The sequence below is a fragment of the Rhipicephalus sanguineus genome, chromosome 11 (assembly GCF_013339695.2).
Source record: "Rhipicephalus sanguineus isolate Rsan-2018 chromosome 11, BIME_Rsan_1.4, whole genome shotgun sequence".
Taxonomy (NCBI): Eukaryota; Metazoa; Arthropoda; class Arachnida; order Ixodida; family Ixodidae; genus Rhipicephalus; species Rhipicephalus sanguineus.
Window position 1 is genome coordinate 134,759,262 of NC_051186.1, and position 19,471 is coordinate 134,778,732.

Sequence of the window (19,471 nt, forward strand, 5' to 3'; positions counted from 1 at the left end):
TTTCCCACCAATCAAAACGAACAGCATAAGTCACGCACGCTACCTCACTTCCTGTAACAGAAATTGTCGTTGTACGACGCTGCAATCGGCGCGGAAACCCATTTCGGAAGCAAATTAAAATATCAAACGCTTCGTTCTCGCCGCTTTCGTTGGTGCCACAGCCGTCACCAAGACCCATAGAAAGCAAACGGCCGATAAAAACAACGTGCGTAATTGAGGGTGCAGGGCCCCTTTAAATAAGTGATAGTGATTTAACCACGGCAACCTAAAGTGAACAGTGATGTATGTTAGTGCAGTTGAAACTCGATCTAACGAAACCCTATTTTACCAAGTTCTCGATCTAACGAAGAAATGTATATTCCGCGACAGACACCCATAGACTCTAATGTTGTGATCAAGCCGAATTAATGAAAGAAAATTGGCATGAAACCCGATGTAACGAAGGTTTCATGAAAGAAATGAGCAAGAGAACCGAACATTCGTTCTAATTCTGACACACAAGGGCTTTTTTTTTGGAGCGTGCGCTGTAACGCTATCGCGTTAAAACATCTAGCCACTCTCCTGGCGATCCTAGCTTTATTTTGACGAAGGTGCAGGCCGCCCTCATGCAGAGAACAGTGGACTCAACAGTCGGTAGTGCTCTTGCGTGCCCGATGGCTGTAGGTGCGGCAGCGGTTTGTTGTCCCTGTGAATGCTCCCGTAGGAATACTACGGTGGTTATTTAATGGTTTATGCGACAGATGACACTGATCGTATCCTCGCAGCGTTCTAGCTCGGCCTGCTCGGCGATCACTGCATTCGCTCTCTCCATCCTTGCATACCGGCAGCCTGTTATAGCTTGACGATACCTGGCCTGCATCGCCCGAGGATATTTCACACGCGCAGGCGCAGGCTAGCGGAAGATGGAATGCCGCGGTAGCTTTTGGGTGTGGCTACGTTACATTTTCAGATATTGAAGGACCGAAAACTCTCGTTCTCGATTTTACGAACCTTCCGATTTAACGAAATAACTTGAGCGTGGCCATCGCGTGGTTAAATCTAGTTTCAAGTGTATAAATATGCGCCCTTCCCCCTGTGTCTCTATGTCCCATAGCATACGCCTGATTCGTCTTGTGCGCTCCACGTGGATCAGGTGCACATTTGATAGTGTATGCTTTTGTTTCGTAATTTTATACAGGGAACCCATATTTCAGTATTCTACCATATTTTCATTTTATATTTACTCAATACATTCGCTCTTATATAACACTTCTTGGAAAAGTCGGTGCGAGTTTGTAAACATGGCTTCCTAGAAGCTAAAACAGTAGACGCAGACAGACACACAAACACGCACAACGCGAACTACTAGCTGAATGTTATTGAAAGCATAAGATTGGGTGTGAAGTAGTGATGCAGAACTATCGATGGTACTATCGATACTATCGATAGCTGAATCACTATCGAACTATCGATGGTAAAAAATACTATCGATAGCGCTATCGATAGTAAATTCTATGGTACTATAGATAGTATAAAATTAACAGCGGGAACTCATTGCAGCATAAACTTGGTTCCCCGCGCGCTTGGTACTATCGGCGTCAAATGAAACTCGAACAGCGGGAAGCATTAGAAAAGGTATAGCGCGCCCCGTCCAGTCATCACCATTGACAGGTGCGCAGCACTCCAATTTGGCAGCACTGCGCATGTCCTCGGTTATGACTGGACGGCGCGCATTATACCACTTCTAATGCTTGCCGCTGTTCGGGTTTCATTTGACGCCGATTGTACATAGTGGAACCGGAGGACCAGGCTGAAGGGCAAGAAAGTTGACATGCTTGTGTTCTTCACCGCAGTGTTTTGCTGACACATGACCATAAAGTCAAACAGTTCAGCTGTAGCGGAAAGGAAGCCGTTACATACTGCGCGGCTTCAGATTTATTTTGCAATTTATGATTTCAAAATAAAAAATATACAGAACTAAGTTTGTTAATTGTAAGTTTTAACTAGTTGCTTTTGAATATGAATTTATCAATGGACATTTCCCGCCATTTTCACGGCGGAAATAATTTATTTATTTCTTTCGTCGAACTTCTGTATCGGCGACGCGATACAGTAGTCAGGCAAAAAGCATTTGAGACTACAAGATACTGCAGCGACGAGTCTATCCGATACGGTACTTCCAAATTGTACCTTAAGACACTTGGATACATTCGCAAACTTGTTATAGATCAATATAACGTAGAAGCAAACGCCCATGCACAAAAATGCTTCCTGGAAAATTTCTTAACTGCGAGCAATTTTGTTTCATTGGAACGAAATCTCGTGTTTGTACCTTAAAAGTTTTGTTTCCAAGCGAGGCTTGTATTGAGTGACCTGTGAAGCTGGTGTTCCGAAACACCCTCCTCAACCACAGCTGGGGCGCACCAGACAATTCATAAATAATACTAAATAAGATCTTTTTTTCAGGGGTGGGCTTTGAAGCAGAGAGCTTAATTTGGCGGTACGTTAAGAAAGACGTACTGCAGTAGCCAGAACTAAAATAACAATACAGACAGCTGGGTAATGTATGGGATGCAAAGGAAGGACAGCTAAGACAGCACTTGTGCTAGCATCAAATTATGTTTTTGAACACCCCTTTCAATAAAGACAGCACGCGCAAATAGGTTTTCTGTTAGGTAAATGCCTGCTCTAATAGGCCTAGCATCTGTTTCGGTGCCGGTTGGCCCTCACACATGCACCGGCACTACACGGGCGCGCGAAGCAGTGGTCTCCCAGATGGTGCCAGCCAGTCGTGTAATGCCCGGATGTGTTTCACTGCATGCGCGTGTGACAGATGGCGAGTCCATTCACTGAGAGATCTTGAGATAGGGAAAGACACACGTTTTTTCAGCCCAGATGAAACCACGGCGAAGCGCCATTCGGGGGAGGGAAAGGGGAGTAAAAATCCAGATGAGCAACACCGACCGCCTTGTGGTGGAATTTCTCTCCCGTGAACCCTGGCGGAACTGTTGTTTCTACGGGCGGGGTTATCTTGACAGACCCACGAGCGGCAACTTCTACGCCGATACTTCCCGCTTTTATTGCTACCGAATTTACCACCGCTGCGATTCGTACTTACACTGCAGGCCGATATACACTATACTCTTCACCAGAACAACCAGTGCGCCCATGGCACAGCGGGCTCGTCCTAAGCGTGACGTTATCTGACCGCGGCGGAGGAAGATGTTTGCTTTCCCGAGTTGTTTCCATCCCGTGTTGTCAGCGCACGTGACAGTCGATTATGAGTTCCGAAACACGACAAAGGCGAAAAAAAGAAGCAGTAAGCACGATCGATCCATCATTATTTCATAGATTCATCGGTCGTTCTAAGCAGGATGGGTTTTTGTGTGTGCGAACCCTGAATTGTGTCACCTGTGTCATCGTGTGTCATTGCTAAATACGACGCGCATGCTTTGCTGACGCGCATGCACGCACTTATTCGGGCGGAACCCTTGTGCCTCATCGAACGGGAAAAATGACCGTCGGCGTAGTCGTCATTGCCGTCGACCATGAATGGAACCAATCACCATCACTGAAGAAGGAGGTCATGATGATGGTGATCATTTTGATTGTTGCTCTGCTCATCTGATTGGTCCTCTGAAAGGAATCGAATGAGAACTCCATCCGCTGAGGTCATCCTCATCGTAATCATCATCCCCACTATGGATGAAGAAGAAGACACCGGATGCTGGTCCTTCCTGTAGAGGCCAGTATAACTGCGATTAGATATAGAAAATTTTCACTTCGTGCAGGCGCCATAGAATTAATAACACCTAGGACAGTTATCTAATATTTCCGTGGAAAATAAAGTGGTGCCATACTAGACAATTGGAAGCATTAGTAACTAGACTACGATGACGTGTGCCCCCGTTAAATCTATATTCACGCAGGGCTGGTCTGGCGTTATCGCCCCTATGTCACTTTTGTTTAGAAATGGAATCAATACAGCACTATTTTTATCGTGTCGCCGATACAGATTACTAAGAAAAACACTTCTTGTTATCCCATTCGCTCACCTGGGGCTGAACTTCACAAGTGACAATGTGCTTACCTTCGGTGCTTCAGCTCTGGGTTTCAGCCACAGGAACGCGTTTGATGCCGTGTGTAGGTACCTTTAAGAAACAAAACTGTATAAGTGTTCTTATAATGGAAAGAAAAAAGAAAAACGTTTTCTTCTTCTTCTTCTTCTTCTTCTTATTATTATTATTATTATTATTATTATTAAATATTAATAATTATTATTATAATTCCAATTTCTATTCGGGAGAACTATTAAAGTGTCTGACCTGAATATTTGAAAAACAATTATTGCACTCTTTCCTTGTTGCGTACGTTTTTCTTTCTTTATTTATTTATTTCTATTGTCATCAACATGCAATGCTCAAAATACATTAAAACATTTCATAATATCAATTCTTGGCCAATCGCCCGGAGTAGGTAAGAGCCATGTGGCAAAGGTACAACAACAACAACAACGACAGCTTTCATCTTCCAGTCTTCTTAGGCGAAAGGGACCCCGTGAGTTCCTTCTCCTCTTACAAATATTTCACGTCTCCCAATTATTCGAGCGTGGCACACTTTGCTTGCCTGTCTCAGTGTTGTCAACGTTGCGTCATTACGTAGTGTTATTAGTGTAAAGCGACGCACATGAGACACAGGCACAGGGCTTTCACTCTGATAGGTCGCGCTCTACGCGGCACAGCTCATTTGGATAAACAACGGTGCCTCAACTCCAGCATGGAACGAAGGTTTCCCACTCGGAGGTCTCCCTCACCAGAAATTATCGCAGCGAATATTCGGCCTCTTTCTTAAGGTGCGCAGGGACGCAAATTTCAAATCGATCACGTCGCATGACGTGCGGACAAAAGTCGCCGTACAAACGTGCGAAGCCGACGCGGCAATGCCGGTGGTGAGACGCAGCACTGGCGCATTTTCCTGGTGGCGCGCGTGTGCGAATCATTTCGCGAGCGAGCGACCCGCTTTTTTCTCCGGCGGTCTTATTAGGCCCGTCGACCCACTTGGCAGACAATGCGCGGCTGCTCGATAATGGCGCGTATGAGCAGAACGCGGCCTCAATGCGTGTGCGGCCGGGTGTGACGGAGAGGGTTATCCGCGAACGATCCGCATGCCTCGTTGTGTTTTTACACTTTCTCACATGCTAACCTTGTCGCTTCTCTACGAGCTCTCTTTATGGGAGATTATTGCACCAAACCAATGAGTCTTGCTGCAACCAAGACAACGTTGTCGGTCAAACCGCGCGGTATTGTTCTCCCTTTGTCATTTCCGTGCGCTCTGCCTCACAGCAGACCCGTTATGCCCGCCATATGTCCGCTTCGCGATGTAGACAAGAAACTGTCATCATCATGCTGGCTCTTTTTGTCGTCTTCATATTCTGCTTCCGTCCCCGGACACGTGCGCCCGGCGCGAGCTCTCCTGCAGCGCCGATTTGTCCGGCGTGGGATGCAATAACTCGGATGGGCGAGAGAGCGAGTACAGAGAGAGAGAGAGAAAGAAATAGACAGAGAGGGAAAGCGATACAAAAAAAGACAGACACAAAAAAGCCACAGGAAAATAAAACAGACATCAATAGAGAAAGACAAAGAAAGGCAAGAAGAGAAAGAAACAAGGAATGAAATAGAAAGAAAGAGGAAGTGAGAGAGAAGAATAGAAAAAAAGAGAGAGAAGAAGTAACGAGACAGAACGAAGCAGAGACAAAAAACTTCGGGCAGCTTCGCACAAGTGGTGTCAAGCCTCAAGGAAGTGCGAAGATGGGCGGCGGTTTTCTTATTTTTTTTCTTTCTTTCTTCCTCTCTTTCTGTTTATTTCTGCCAGTTTTTTTTTTCACTATCTTTCTTTCTTCTCTTTCTGTTTTCTTTCTGTCTCTTGCTTTCTCGCCTTTTCTATCTTTCTTTATCTTTTTTCTCTCCCTTCCTATTACTCCCTTACACTTCCTTTCTATGTTTCGCTCTCTCGATATGCATTTCATTCTTCGATTCTCTCTCTTTCTCTCTTGCCGTCTCACTCTCTTTTTTTTTTCTTCTTTTGTCTGCTTTTTTTTATTGAAATGATGAAATAGGAGAGGTTGGTGCCATTACGGTGGCATCGGCTACTCTTTCTCGCTTAGCAGACAAAATATGTAGGAAGAAAAATAATAAAATCTACACCATTTCCTGTTAATGGGACCATCAGGCGATGCGAAGCCGGTGCACTTGCACGATCGCGTTCCGTTGGCGTTCGTTGGGCATGCTACCGACCTCGCGTCGTGGAACGCGAAGAGGAACGCTACGCGCGTCTTGTCTTCCCTCTAGCCTGGCCGTTAATTCTCACAGGGCGAGCGGGGAACGCGGTCGACAGGCGCGCGAGAGGGGAGCAGCATGGAGAGGAGAGAGAGGGGGAGGGGACGTGCATGCGCTGGCGCTCATCGCAGCATTGCGCAGGCGAGAATTTCGGCATGTCTAGCCCGCGTTTCAAAGAGTGGAGATGGAGAGGGGAGCGAGAAAGTGGAGAGGGGACAGGGTGAGTGGAGAGGGGAAAGGGTGAGTGGAGGGGGGAAGTGGAGAGGAGGAGTGGAAAGGAGGTGTGTGGAGAGGGTATGCGCATGCGCAGTAAGGGTGATCACGCCGCACACCACCACCACCACCACCGGTTTGAACTCCACTATAAGATGCTTCGCATCTAATAAGGGCACGAAATGCAGTACAGTAGAACATAGAGTTTCCTAAAATGACCTAGAGGGAACTCTGGCGCTGCGATCGTTCAGCCACCATGGGAACGATGGGTAGTACACGGATTTGCCTAGTCTTCGTGCTTGTGGGCTTCGAACGCACTTGTGGCTTTGTTTATTGCTATGTTTTGGTTTTCTTTCGGATAAAAGAATGGATCGTTGTGAACTTCGTGACCAGATTTGAATCGGTGAGCCTAAAGAAGTTAAAGTGGTGAAGTGCAACTGCTGATTATTGCTGAACTTCGTTTTGCGACAAAGCGGATGCAGGCGACGCGGAGCCAAACGGAGCCGAAAGAACGAAGTTTAGACAAATCCGTGTACTACCCATGATTCCCATGCTGGCTGAAGCGCGATGCATTGCAGCTCCCATAGACACTAGCGCCAGAGTTCCCTCTAGTAAGTATTGTAGGAAACTCTATGCAGTAGAACACACGATGTGAAAATGCACACAGCCGAACATCACATGGCAGTTCAGATACGTCTAATAGGTTCATATGTACACAAGTGTTGTATCACAAGTTCAAATAGGACTTTCTATATCTTTCTCTCTCTATTTCATTCTTTTTTTTAGTAAAACTTGTTCTCAGGCTAGTTGGTACATGCTTACCGAAATGCAAAAAAAAAAAAAAAAGGCGCGTACCAACAACGAAGGAATCGAGACAGAACAGAAAAGGGCATCCTTTTCTGTTCTGCCTTGATTCCTTTCTTCATGGTACGCGTCTATTCTGTATTTCAGTATTCTTTCTCTTTATTTCTCTCTCTCCATCTGTACTTTTTTATCGCCCATTAGAGTCACTGAATACCACGCAGGACAAATCGGCGCACGTGTTCTGGGAAGAGTCTGGTGTTGGGCCTGTTGGTACGTAGCTTGAAAACGAAGAACCCAGCATTCAACAGACACGTACACAAGAAGAGAAGGAAGACGACCACACACGCTGGGGACTAACAACAGTTTAATGGAAAAACATCTACTCGAAAAGGGGGTGAACATTTGACAATCGACGAAACACACCCATAACGCTGATGTGCTTTAAAAACCTTGCAGATAAAACGCCGCTTGTGGCACCTTCTACTTACGTTTGTCTAAAAACGTCACCTCTTTTTGTGATAGCGAGAGGGAAGATGCGCTTACGCAACGAGCCGGACCGTGTTTTTGCATTTGATAAGCCTAAATTATTTCCCTCTGACATTTCGTGGATCCCTTACCAATAATTTCAGTGTCGTTAAAAATGGCTGAACACCCGCACGCTCTGCAATGCGCAGGCAAGTTCGCGCCTCCTCCTGAAGTGACTGATGTCTCGTGTTCTTTCAGGCGCGTGCTCACACAGCGCCCCGTCTGGCCTATGTACAACCTACCACATGAAAGTGGTATGCGATACACTACATTAGTGACGCAGTCAACGAATTTGGAGGAGTGTCTAGTTGTACAAGTGTCCTTAGGTTTTCTTTCTTCAATGTTCGCACAAAGGCGTGATAACTTACATGGCGCCGAAAACACTACTCGTACGCCATGCCTCGATGCAACTTTCTTGACACTGTGTGAAAGCTTATGGACATATGGAAGGACTTCCACTCCCCTACGGTCCTCATTTTGCCTCATGCCACCTATTTCTTTCTTTAGCTTCTTCATTTTTGTTTCATCTACCGTCTTTAGGACGGAGTCTGGAAAGCCTGCCGCCTTTAGACGCGTTACTTGCTCATTGAAGCTTTGGTCCAGTGAGTGGTGACAACGTTTCTTGAGAGCATTGCTATCTGCGAGCGAAGCAGAAGAGGACGAAGAGAGAGCGGTTCATGAGGATGATATTTTCCTGTTTGGTCTGCGCGGACTAACGGTCGGCTTAAACAGTTCCGACGTTAAAAATAGATTTTAATTAATTAAGCTACTTAGTGCTGTGATTGCCAAGCGATAACCAACAAGCCCCGATCGATACCTAGCCAATGCTCGTGAGTTACAATGTAATCACGTGAACTCTTCTTGCATCGGCGTTAGAATGCACGTGTGCCTAGTCAAGCCAGGACCAGCCAAGTGCCGACCAGCTCTGCTGTGCCAGCTTTGCGCGACTCAGTGAAAGCCGCGCATTTTTTTTAATGCTAACGATTTCTTAGCGAACCTTTCGCACTTTGAGCGTTTCTATCTATCTATCTATCTATCTATCTATCTATCTATCTATCTATCTATCTATCTATCTATCTATCTATCTATCTATCTATCTATCTATCTATCTATCTATCTATCTATCTATCTATCTATCTATCTATCTATCTATCTATCTATCTATCTATCTATCTATCTATCTATCTATCTATCTATCTAGACCAAAATCGGCGTGGGAGGGTAAGAGGATTTCACAAATATGACTGTCGGGTAATGACATGAATAACGTGAACATTCTGTCACGTACGTCGTCAAACCCTTTCCTCCACACACGTGTGCCACATACCATTTTACCACGCATACCCCTGTACGGGTATGCGCCACAGGTGATTGACAGTTTATATCTACTTAGGAACGGTGAGAACAGACATTGAGTGTTAAGGAAAACCGACGTCAGCAGCGTTGGCCCGACGAATGGAAAGAATAAGAATTAGGACCCCGGCACGAATCGAACCGAAGCATTCTGCGTGGCAATCAGGTATTCTACCACAGGGCCCGCCAGGTCTAGAAACAGGTTTGTAAAACCAGCCTATGCAGGCGTAATTTCGGTGCAACGTCAATTGTGCGTGTGGTGCTGGCTATCTAATTTTAGAGGAAAGCAATAAACACTACATATGTAGTCCTTCGATACAGGCGTCATATCAGATTAAGGTCTGTCATACCTGTGTTGGATCCGCCTTTATAGCAGTCTAATAAACATTACATTTGCATTCCTATGATTCAGCAAGCTATATTGAAGCATTGCTCGACCCCGAAGGAAAAGATTAAAGAAAGTTACGTATGATATTCACATGATTGCACCATAAAGTGCACTTAGTTTCGATAATACTGACGTACGTACTCAAACGTGAGGGCTGACGTTACGTCGCACTACAACTTACCCTTTAAACGTCAGTGTTGTAGACGTGCCTGGTTAGCCGACGATGTGCACACAGCTGCTACACTTACAAAAACACGTCGATCCAACTCGTAACCCTTGCCTCAAAGCCATAAATACAGCATAGAAGTACTTGATGACTGCTTCGCATGAAAGCGGTTCTCACAACGCCACATTTTATCGATTTGGACTTTATACGAGGCCCCGCGAAAGAGTCCATATAATTACCATCGCAATAAAAGAACAGCGGTTCAATAAAGACACACCCACATACTTTCCTATTGTTATCGTCTTTTATTTTCTCTACATTTTTACGATGGTGACTTGAAATACGAGCGCGTAAGTACACACTGACACAAGAAGACAGCGCCAAACGCATACTACCAACTGAAAGTTTATTTGGAAAGCAATGACATATGTTTACCGACAGATCAATTTTCCGGAACAGCATTCGAAATGAGAACACGACGATAAAAATGCAAGCGATGACAATATAGGCGATTGTTTTTTCCAACTCGCCATACAACTAGCCTGATCAACCAATCCACCATGGTAACCATTTCTTTGTGGTCACTGATACAGCGCCATTGGTTGCACTTGAACACTAGCGAAGTTCTTTCCGAATTTCAGATCGATACACGAGCGGCGACGCGCACTCGGCACATTCGCTTCAGTGTAACACTTCACTGCAAATATTGCGCTGCTATCCTTCATCGCTCACAGAGCTGCTATGCGACATTACGGATGCTTCGGACGAGACGCGTTCGGCTATAGCTCACCGTCGCAGTCCGAGCAAAGCCGCCGCATTCGCGCTGTTGCTCACACCGGCACCCTCTCCATGCCCGTCTGACCCCCCCCCCCTCCCTCTAAATGTAACTATTAGTAAAGTGAAGCTTTGGGCTGGTTGGTTTTGCACATTGGAAGGAAATAGCGAGATTTTTTCACACGGAGCAATAGTGAAGGAAACGAAACGGAAACCCCCCGAAATGTTTCACTTTTACATGTGTGTATATACTGTGTATATATGTGTGTATATACATGTGGATATATACGAACTAGTGGTGCCAAGCATAAAGAAATAGTGCAGCTGGGTGGCCTTCCTTGTTTTTCTTTATTTTTTTCTTTACTTTTTCTCTTTCTCTCTCTCTCTACCTACTTCCTTCCCTTTCTATTTCTCTCTCTTTCCTTCCTTCCCTTTATTTCTCCCTCTCTGTTTTTTCTGTCTCTTTTTCGTGTCTGTTTCTTTCTATTTCTTTCTTTCTACCTATTTATCTGTCTCTCTATCTTTTTATTTATTTATTCCCTTTATTTCTCTCTATTGTTATCTTCCTCTTCCTTTCTATTTCTTTCTCTCTCTCGTTTTCGCGTGTTCGTTTTCGTTTGACACTCGCACCTGCTGTACAGGGTAGTGGGGCTTGCCCAATTCCTGTGCCGCGTACCCATTCGAGGAGTTTTCTGGTGACACCGCACAAACGACAGCGAGCTAATACAGCCTCGCTGTTAAAAAGAAGTTCTGGTTACGCTAATGTGTACGGCAGGGGTCTCAAACACGCGGCCCGCGCACCCTTTGCTAGCGGCCTTCGGCTTCAGAAGGAATAAAATGTTTGTAGCTTTGCTAAATGTAGTATGCTCGCATTATTTGCTCGCCTATTGTCATTAATAACGCTTTGTTCGGGGGAGCTACCGAGAAGGGACTGTTCTCAAGCATTTCTTTTTTTGAGCGCGGCTATTAGGCACCCGTTCCTGCGTTGAGCGGCGTCGCCGTTGGCGTTCTCGGCGCAACCGATAGAGCGAACGAGGACGAAAGAGAGCAACGCGGAGTCTGTCGATATCACGAGCCACTAGCCTCTAACCTCGCTTTCTTCCTCCATCACGCGCACTGGCCCCTGGGTCGGAGCTCGTGCTCATGCAGGGCTGGCACGTGCACTGCGGCTGGCTTCGCTTGGCCTGTCGGCGTTTGGCTTGGTTCGCGACGCCTGCAATGCACAGTCTAGTGTGCGTAGCACTCGAGCGCTGGCATTTTCTGTGGCAATATGTAACGAATGTTACATCGCTACAACTGCGGTTAGCCAAAACTTCAAACACAGTTGGCGTTGCCCCAACACGAAGCTGCGCTCAGAATTCGCATTAGGCAGTGTCGTAATCGTCGGTGAATTTTTTTATGAGGCACCCCAGCATAACCTCGGAACAAAATCTGTATTTCACAACAGGCGCCCAGATTTCAGTAATTTCGGAGATCAGTATCGATATCATTCTCGAATCCTTCCACCAAATACCCTTCACAAGTGATCCATATATGAGATATGGGAAGTGCGTTCTTTCAAATGGCAGCGTCAGGTGGAATTTTGTTCAGTCCCCTGAACCGTCGACTGGAACTGAAGGCCTGACTTAGCTTAAACAAAGGAACAACAAACTTGAAAGTACCTGGGCAAAACCAGAGTCCTCCAACACTTATTATTGCCAGAGTCCTTCAATACAAATAATTGAAAGACTCTGGAAAAACGAAAGATGTTTGAAGAGACCGAAAGAAATGTGTTCTTTTCTTTGCCTTGTCATGCTTTTAAATAGGTGTCCCCGTAGATAGTTATAGCGAAGAGTCGGACTTGTTCGTATCGAGCAGAATAAGACGTGCTTTCTAGCGTTAAGGGGACGAGCACGAGAAGAAATATAAAACACACGTCCGCACTAGCGTGGTCCTGTTTTCGTCCTTGCGCCCTTTACGCTAGTAATCAAGTCTTTTACGCCTCCATAGATTCATCAGAGGTCTCTATTTTCTAAATAATAATTACAGTGTACTAATAAGGCTTACACGGTTCTGGAGTCAGCCTAAATGCTAGCACCGCTTGTAACGATTCATGCCACTAATTGGAATTTTTTACTAGCGTTGCCATTACTGTCTCACTGACACTCTTATGCTCACCAACACAGCTTCGGCGTATATGACAAGCTGTTATAGCATGTAATAGTAACTACGACAGCCTTTTCTTTTTCAGAGAGCAGGCACCAGTGTTGCTGCTGTATCCTGCGTCCTGTTTTTTCTCAGCTTTTTCGCGACGGTTCATCATCAATTTCCAAGAAGTGCGATGACGTGTGGAGGTTTGTTCGACCTCGTTAAGGCCTGCGCATTGTTGCATGCAGTGTGCGCCGAATGCGTAAGGGCGTTTGTGAGCTGCCTCTAATAAATAATTATCGTTAGTTTGAATGGGTCTTTCAAGGCAAAACTGGCAGCGTGCAGAGAACCAAGGCTGTAGGAACTTTGTAAATTCACGGCGGAGACCAACTGAATGGTCTGCTGCAAACAAGATGTCCCCTGCTGCGTTTCACCGCGTGTCGCCTACTTATTTTGGGAACTTTCGTGACTCAGGCCGCCCAGAAATAAACGCGCTGCGGGTGGCACCCGTCAAAGAGGTTCTTTTTTTTTTGGTAGTTCTTTCCTCGAATAATGCAGAACTCGCCAGTGCGCTCCTGGCCCCGTATTCACAAAATATATCTCACGCTAGAATCGTTCGTAAGAGAAACTACCATCCAGTTCTGATGTTGGACGTGTCATTAGTGAAAACCAATTACAACAAAGCAAGTAAGCATGCAAAGCTTTTGGAATTCGAGCCCTGATCCTTCGCTCTATGTCTGCTAGCACAAGCGCACATCAATATCGCACCGCAACAGAAGAAATCTTGCGCCGTTTGGTTTGCCATGGATTTCGAAATTACGCATCGGCTCCGTCGTATGTTGCGTGGAAAAGATACATATTTGCTTTTTATACACGGTCTGTTTTATAGGAAAACGCTGAAGCATGTGCAAGTATATGCAATTTCGCGTAACGTTAGCAAGAACCCCTCAGTTGGCCCCTGAAGCTGAGATTGAACAAGACAAATGCAACGCAGTTAAAAAAAAAAAAAAAACGTTAGCGTTTCTTTGACTGCGTCGCATTTTTCTTCTCCAATTTTATGTTTAGGCGCCGACTCTAAGGTGTTCTTGCGTACTGCTGTAATTTATGGTTTTAGGAGCGGGATGATGTGTCCGTATACGTGACGTACTTTGGGGATCAGTGTGAATCGATAAATATAGGCGTGCACTTCTGAGAATAAACTTTGGAGTTAGCACTCGTCTGGCCTTCCTTTTCCTTCTTTTGTGCCTGTCTCTCGCGCTGCTGGTTCAGTCATGAATTCTTACAAACTCGCCCAAATTTCAGTTCTTTTATGAACTTACGAATAATTTTTTGGCGCATTCGCATGCGCATTTTAACGCCTGTAAATGTAAGGCAAGATTTGCCAATGTCAGACTTTTTAGTAGAAGCAAAGAGAAGCTGGATCGAGAAACTCCACAGAAGGATACTACATGAGAAGCAAAAAGAGTTACCTCTATTATTTATACGCCTGTAATGTTGTCGTAAGCTGAGTTTAATGTTTTAAAATGTTCTTGACATAGAACGTGCACTGGGAGTGGCCGATTGTTGTCACGTTATACGCGTAAAGTTGCTGCGCATGTATTGCCTTGTCTATACAGGGAGCTTTTTTTTTTTTTGACAATACATAGTTTTAATAAAAGCCCTGCTACAGCGAGGCTCCCGTCGTTTTCGCACACGAACCTCACGTCGAGGCGGGAATACTTCGCTGTCGCTGAAATGACATTGACGCGACTTAATAACAAAAAATCCTTATTTTTTCAGTCCGCGCCTATTTATGGCGCAACCACTTTTTTTTAGAAATCACGAAAGTTGCAAGTCGTTCCATGTATTCATCATTGAATTTTAAGGGCGATATCGAAACGATCACGTCCGGCGCGCACGAAACGCAACTACTCTGTTACGTCAGAACCAACTGCCCGTGACAACGAAGTCACGAAGTTTGACTGAAGGCGCATCGTGGCCGTATCTTCTTGATGCCTTCTTCACGCACTTGGAGACTGTGATGTAACAAGTGTCGGTTGTCCCGTTCACAAGGACACCACTATACCGCCATATTATGTGGACTTTCTACTTGCCAAAACAACGATATGATTATGAGGGAAGCCGTTGAGGGCGGCTCCAGAAATTTCGACCGTTGGGTTTTCTTTGACGTGCACCGGTGTCGCACAGTACACGGTCCTCAGCACCTCCATCGAAATGCGACCGCCACGGCCGGTATTGAACCAGCGACCTTCGGGTCGTCAGCCGAGCACGTAACCACTCTACCACCGAGGCGGACCTTCACTAGTCTGCAGAGCTGCTTCTCTCATACATAGCGTTAAGGATGCATTTTGCTGCCAAAGATGCCTGCGAAAGCATCAGCTCTTCAGGAAGGTCGCATCCGCGAAAAAAAAAAAATAATTAAAAAATATAGCAAAGCTAATGCGAAGGCTCCCCGTACAGCTCTGTGATTGTAAGCAGTTTCTGATTGTATTAAGAATGTCTGAGAATGAATTGAATAATGAAAGAAGCGAATAGAATCGAATACGTATTCTTTTTGAATAATTCAGTAATGTAAAACAGTAGGGGTGTGCGAATAATCTACTTTCGAATTCCAATCGAATAGTTCCTAATCGAATAATTCGATTCGACTTTCGAATAGCTAGTATTCGAAGTTTCGAATAATTCGACAGGGCGAATATCTAAAACGCGACAAAGGCCAGTGGTGCAACTCGGCTAGGGTAGGGTGGCTAAAACAAACGCTAACGTCGCCGTTCGTTAAACTTTCACTGGCATACTGGTTCAAAAGCGAGCGCATGTTGATCTTAAAGGAGATTTTGTCATTTCCGCACGTAGAAAACTATATGAGAAAACTGTCAAGTCCATCACAACCTCGCTCTTCTTGCGTAATTCGGTAATGTTTCAGCAGCGTATAACTAATCAATATGAAATATTCATGTGAGAAGTTGTAACCCACCCCTTATGTAATGCTTCCTTCGGGAAGCCCTTAAGGTTAATAAACTGAACTGAACTGAAGCGCCGTAAAACGACCTGACTCTGGCCTGCGAAACCCTCGGTGATTGGCTCACGCTAGTCACCGAGTGTTCACGCTGATCATTCGGCACTTCCGCACTGCACCACTCTTTCAGAGACTCTCTTCGTTCCGGCGCGCAGTTAAAACACTGCTGTGAACGGGCGCCCGAATACTTTTGAGCCCGGAGCACCCATGGCGATGAAGCACAACATTACCGTTGTCAGATGAGCCTTATTGCTCGACCATGGGGAAGGAAAACTAGCTGCCGTATACCCCTCTCTGTTAGGAGGCGAGGAGTGCCGCTGCTGACATGGGATGGCGGCTCTTCTATCAACATGCCTGCGCGCCCACAAAAGCTGAAACAAAAGCCACTCCCGAGAACGTGCGTAATGAAGCTATCAGTATGCCGTAGCGTCCGTGATTTTTCTTTTGTCTTGCCGTAACTGGCGGTACACGTTTCGTGTAAATGTACTATTCGATGTTCGATTCGATATTCGATATTTTTGGACACTATTCGGCACTATTCGATTCGAATTCGATTCGCGATTCAATTTCACTATTCGCACACCCCTATAAAACAGCCGTTCTTAGAACGAATGTATCTACATTGATGTTCAGCACTTCGTACTCATAACTTTAGTATTACTTGTTTGTTTACTTGTTTGTTTATTTACTGTACTCGAACCTCTCGAAACAGGATATTACATAAGAAGTCATTCCAGAAAGAATGGCGGGTCACGTTATGTGGGCTGTCTCTAAAGAGAATTTTCTGTGGCCGCTTTGAAAAGATGAGAAGTCAGGGATGAGGGTGATGTCAGAGGGAAGGGTGTTTCATTCTCAGGGTTTTGTGCACAAGAGAAGAACTGTGTTTACGGGGAACTTGACCTGAATTATTTTATCAACAAAAATCACCGGCCCAAGGTCAAACGTGCGGCTTCGGTGTTTATCACTGGGTCATCCCGAAGGTTCATTAAAGTCTTTTTCAGTCACTGGCTACGTCTGTCCATGGGATCTTAATTGGTGTTTGCCGCCCGTGTGTTCCATTCTTCACTTTTTGTGGACCGGTGGTGAGTATAGTGGGGCTTGCCAGATTTCTATGGCACATGTAGATGCGCTAGGAGTTTTTGCACACGTAGGACGGACGAATTTCGGCTTCGCCTACACTCTACAAAAATCGAGGGAAAAGGGCGTCTTTTTGGCCCACAACGATAATCGTCATCTGATTCGCCTTTCGTGAAAACTCGGTGCTCGCCCCTTTACTGTTTAGAATGCTACATGACGCCCATAACGCGCATGCCGTTCGTGACCTTGAAGTGCCGGGCGCGCTGCGATAATAGACAGTTTTTTTTTTTTTCAGTTTCACGTACGTAGAGGCTTAGCGTACGAAGAGCTTCTACGTGTAAGCAATGCGCATGCGCAGAACATAGCGGCCGCGCGCTGGTCTCACGGACGTACGTGAGATTCGATTCTTTGCGTGCGTTTCTTGCGCACGTCGACAGCTTCGCGCTGAGTTTTCGCGAGATCACGAACAATCAATATCGTGTTCGTCATCTCGCGATAGATGGAGCTACGTGGTCCCTCTTGGCGCGCGTCGCGTACGTGTAGCTAAAAGCGTTTCAGATGGCGTGCACGTAACGTACGTGGACACGTTTGCGTACGTGAAGTCCCTACGCACGTGAAACTAAAACTGTCTAATGCAAGGCAGGGCACGCAAGATGGATTCATATTGTTGTGGGACAAAGAGACACCCATATTACTATCTCTATGTTTTTTTAGAGTGCAGTCACAATACAGTTTTGCTGTAAAAGAAGGTTGATACGTATTGCAATGGGCTCATGCTCGGCACAATGCACTTGTATGCGTATAGGCATAGCGGGAGGAACGCGCTGGAACGATGATTTGTTTTCTTTGGGCTGTGAATGAAAGAAACTAAAGCAAAAAAATGAAAAAAATTGCAGTGGCTTAGCTCGGCTATGTCAGGATATACGTAGCGTTAGCAAAGGTTCAGCTGAATATTCTTAGCTTTCCAGGTTGTCTAGGATTATTAGCCTTCTTCTGTTCATTCTTCGCACGCTGAACCGCTAATTGCCAGGCAACTACTTCGGGATCCGATGAGGTAAGCTTCTCCGCTCTTCTGCGCCGTCGAGCAGCATTTGCGCTCTCCTTCTCCAAGATGTTACCCACCTGCAAACGCCAGTCAGAGGCGCTATCAAGCGGCTCTAGCGCAGTGTCAGACGGCGACTGCACAGCGAGGGCGAATAGCTGTGTGCGCGCTGGCGCCAGTGTGTCTGCCATGGCTACGACGTCAATCTTCTCGAATGCGCAGACCAGCAGCGGCGAGTCGCGCGCGGCGGTGGCGGAGAGCGCGTGAGTTCGCGGTGGCTGAGAGCGCGGAGAGCGGTGAGCCAGCTGTGTGACATCACTGATCCTCGCGCATGCGCAGCACGGCTCATGACGATCCACGCGAGATAGGCGCCGGCTAGGCAAGTGTAGCTAACACTACAAAATTCGAGCACCTTCACGGCAGGAGTTGAGCGAGGGAAGCATATCTGGAGGGAATCAGTAGACGCTTGGTTGTGTCATCACTGTTCACAACGCGCGAATGGTCCTTGTAGTAAATAAAGTCACGCTCTCCGAGATCCTGCCGCATTACAAAAGCTATCATCTTGTGTGCCTGCAGTTTGGAAAGAGGGATGAAATTTATCGTACTTTTGCGCCAGTTTTGCGCTTATTTTGGTGCAGTTGACATTTTAAAAGTATATAAAATATTCGGGTTTACGAATAACGACTATATTCGACTCGAAGAAAACGCTGTGCCATTCGGTATTCGAAACTTTCGAATATTCACGCACACCCAGTGAATACCTAAACGCCGTTTTCAGTGGGAAGCGGAATGAAGACAAGCGCAGTGTTTGCCTTGCCCTTTCTTTCTTTTCTGGTCCTGTCCTACGTGCTGTTTGTTCCTAGTTATAATGTTGAAATACAACTAAGAAGCGCGTTTCACTAAAGCTACTAAAGCCAAGTGGAATGCCCGCGACCACCACATCGAGTTAACTGTTGTGGTAGTCGCTTGTCGGCGCCACTCAAAAGCCGTGCTCTTTGCCAACTGAAGTTTATCTTTGGCACACGCTACAATAAAAAAAAAAAAAACATGATGATGGTCAGGATGAATAAGTTACTTTACAGAGGTCGCATCAAGTGATCAGGCAATGATTGAAAGGAGCTACGCCACTGGCGCATTGCGTTCTTAGAAAATCGTCTAAACCGCTCCAGGGTGCTTTAAAAGTCGTACGTTATCACACACCGCGGGCTCAAATATTCCTTTATCGATACCCTGCATCACTGCACGAAAAACAATGTTATGTTCTTCCCGCTGACCTTATTTTTCTCCTTTCATGACATTAATTTCCTTATGATGAATTGCGCAAATTATCGTCCCATCAGTTACTTCATCGACACGACGTTCGATTTGAACGGCTTTGCAACAAACCCGAGACGTCAATGTTTAGTGAAAGGTTTATAGCGCTAGAAACGGAGACAGAAGTGACACGTACAGGCGCCATGTGTGTGTGTCCCGTTTCTAGCGCTATAAACCTCGTCGTGTCCTTCCGAAACACCCAAAACGCTACGTTACTGAGGTCGACGTTGAGAACTTTGTCGTTGCAAAAGCACCTGAAAAGTCTGAAAAATGCCCATGTTGGGTTTATGAAAACACACTGGTCAGTCTTAGGTGGAGAGCAAAAACAGGGTAATGTTCTAACGACTTCATTAAAGTT

The 19,471-nt window shown here is 45.8% G+C and overlaps 1 protein-coding gene across 1 annotated transcript in view; it reads left to right on the forward strand.

Moving 5' to 3' along the window:
• Positions 1-19,471, forward strand: part of LOC119374604 (uncharacterized) — a 316,867-nt gene that overhangs the window by 127,289 nt on the left and 170,107 nt on the right. The gene's annotated exons all lie outside the window — the stretch shown is intronic.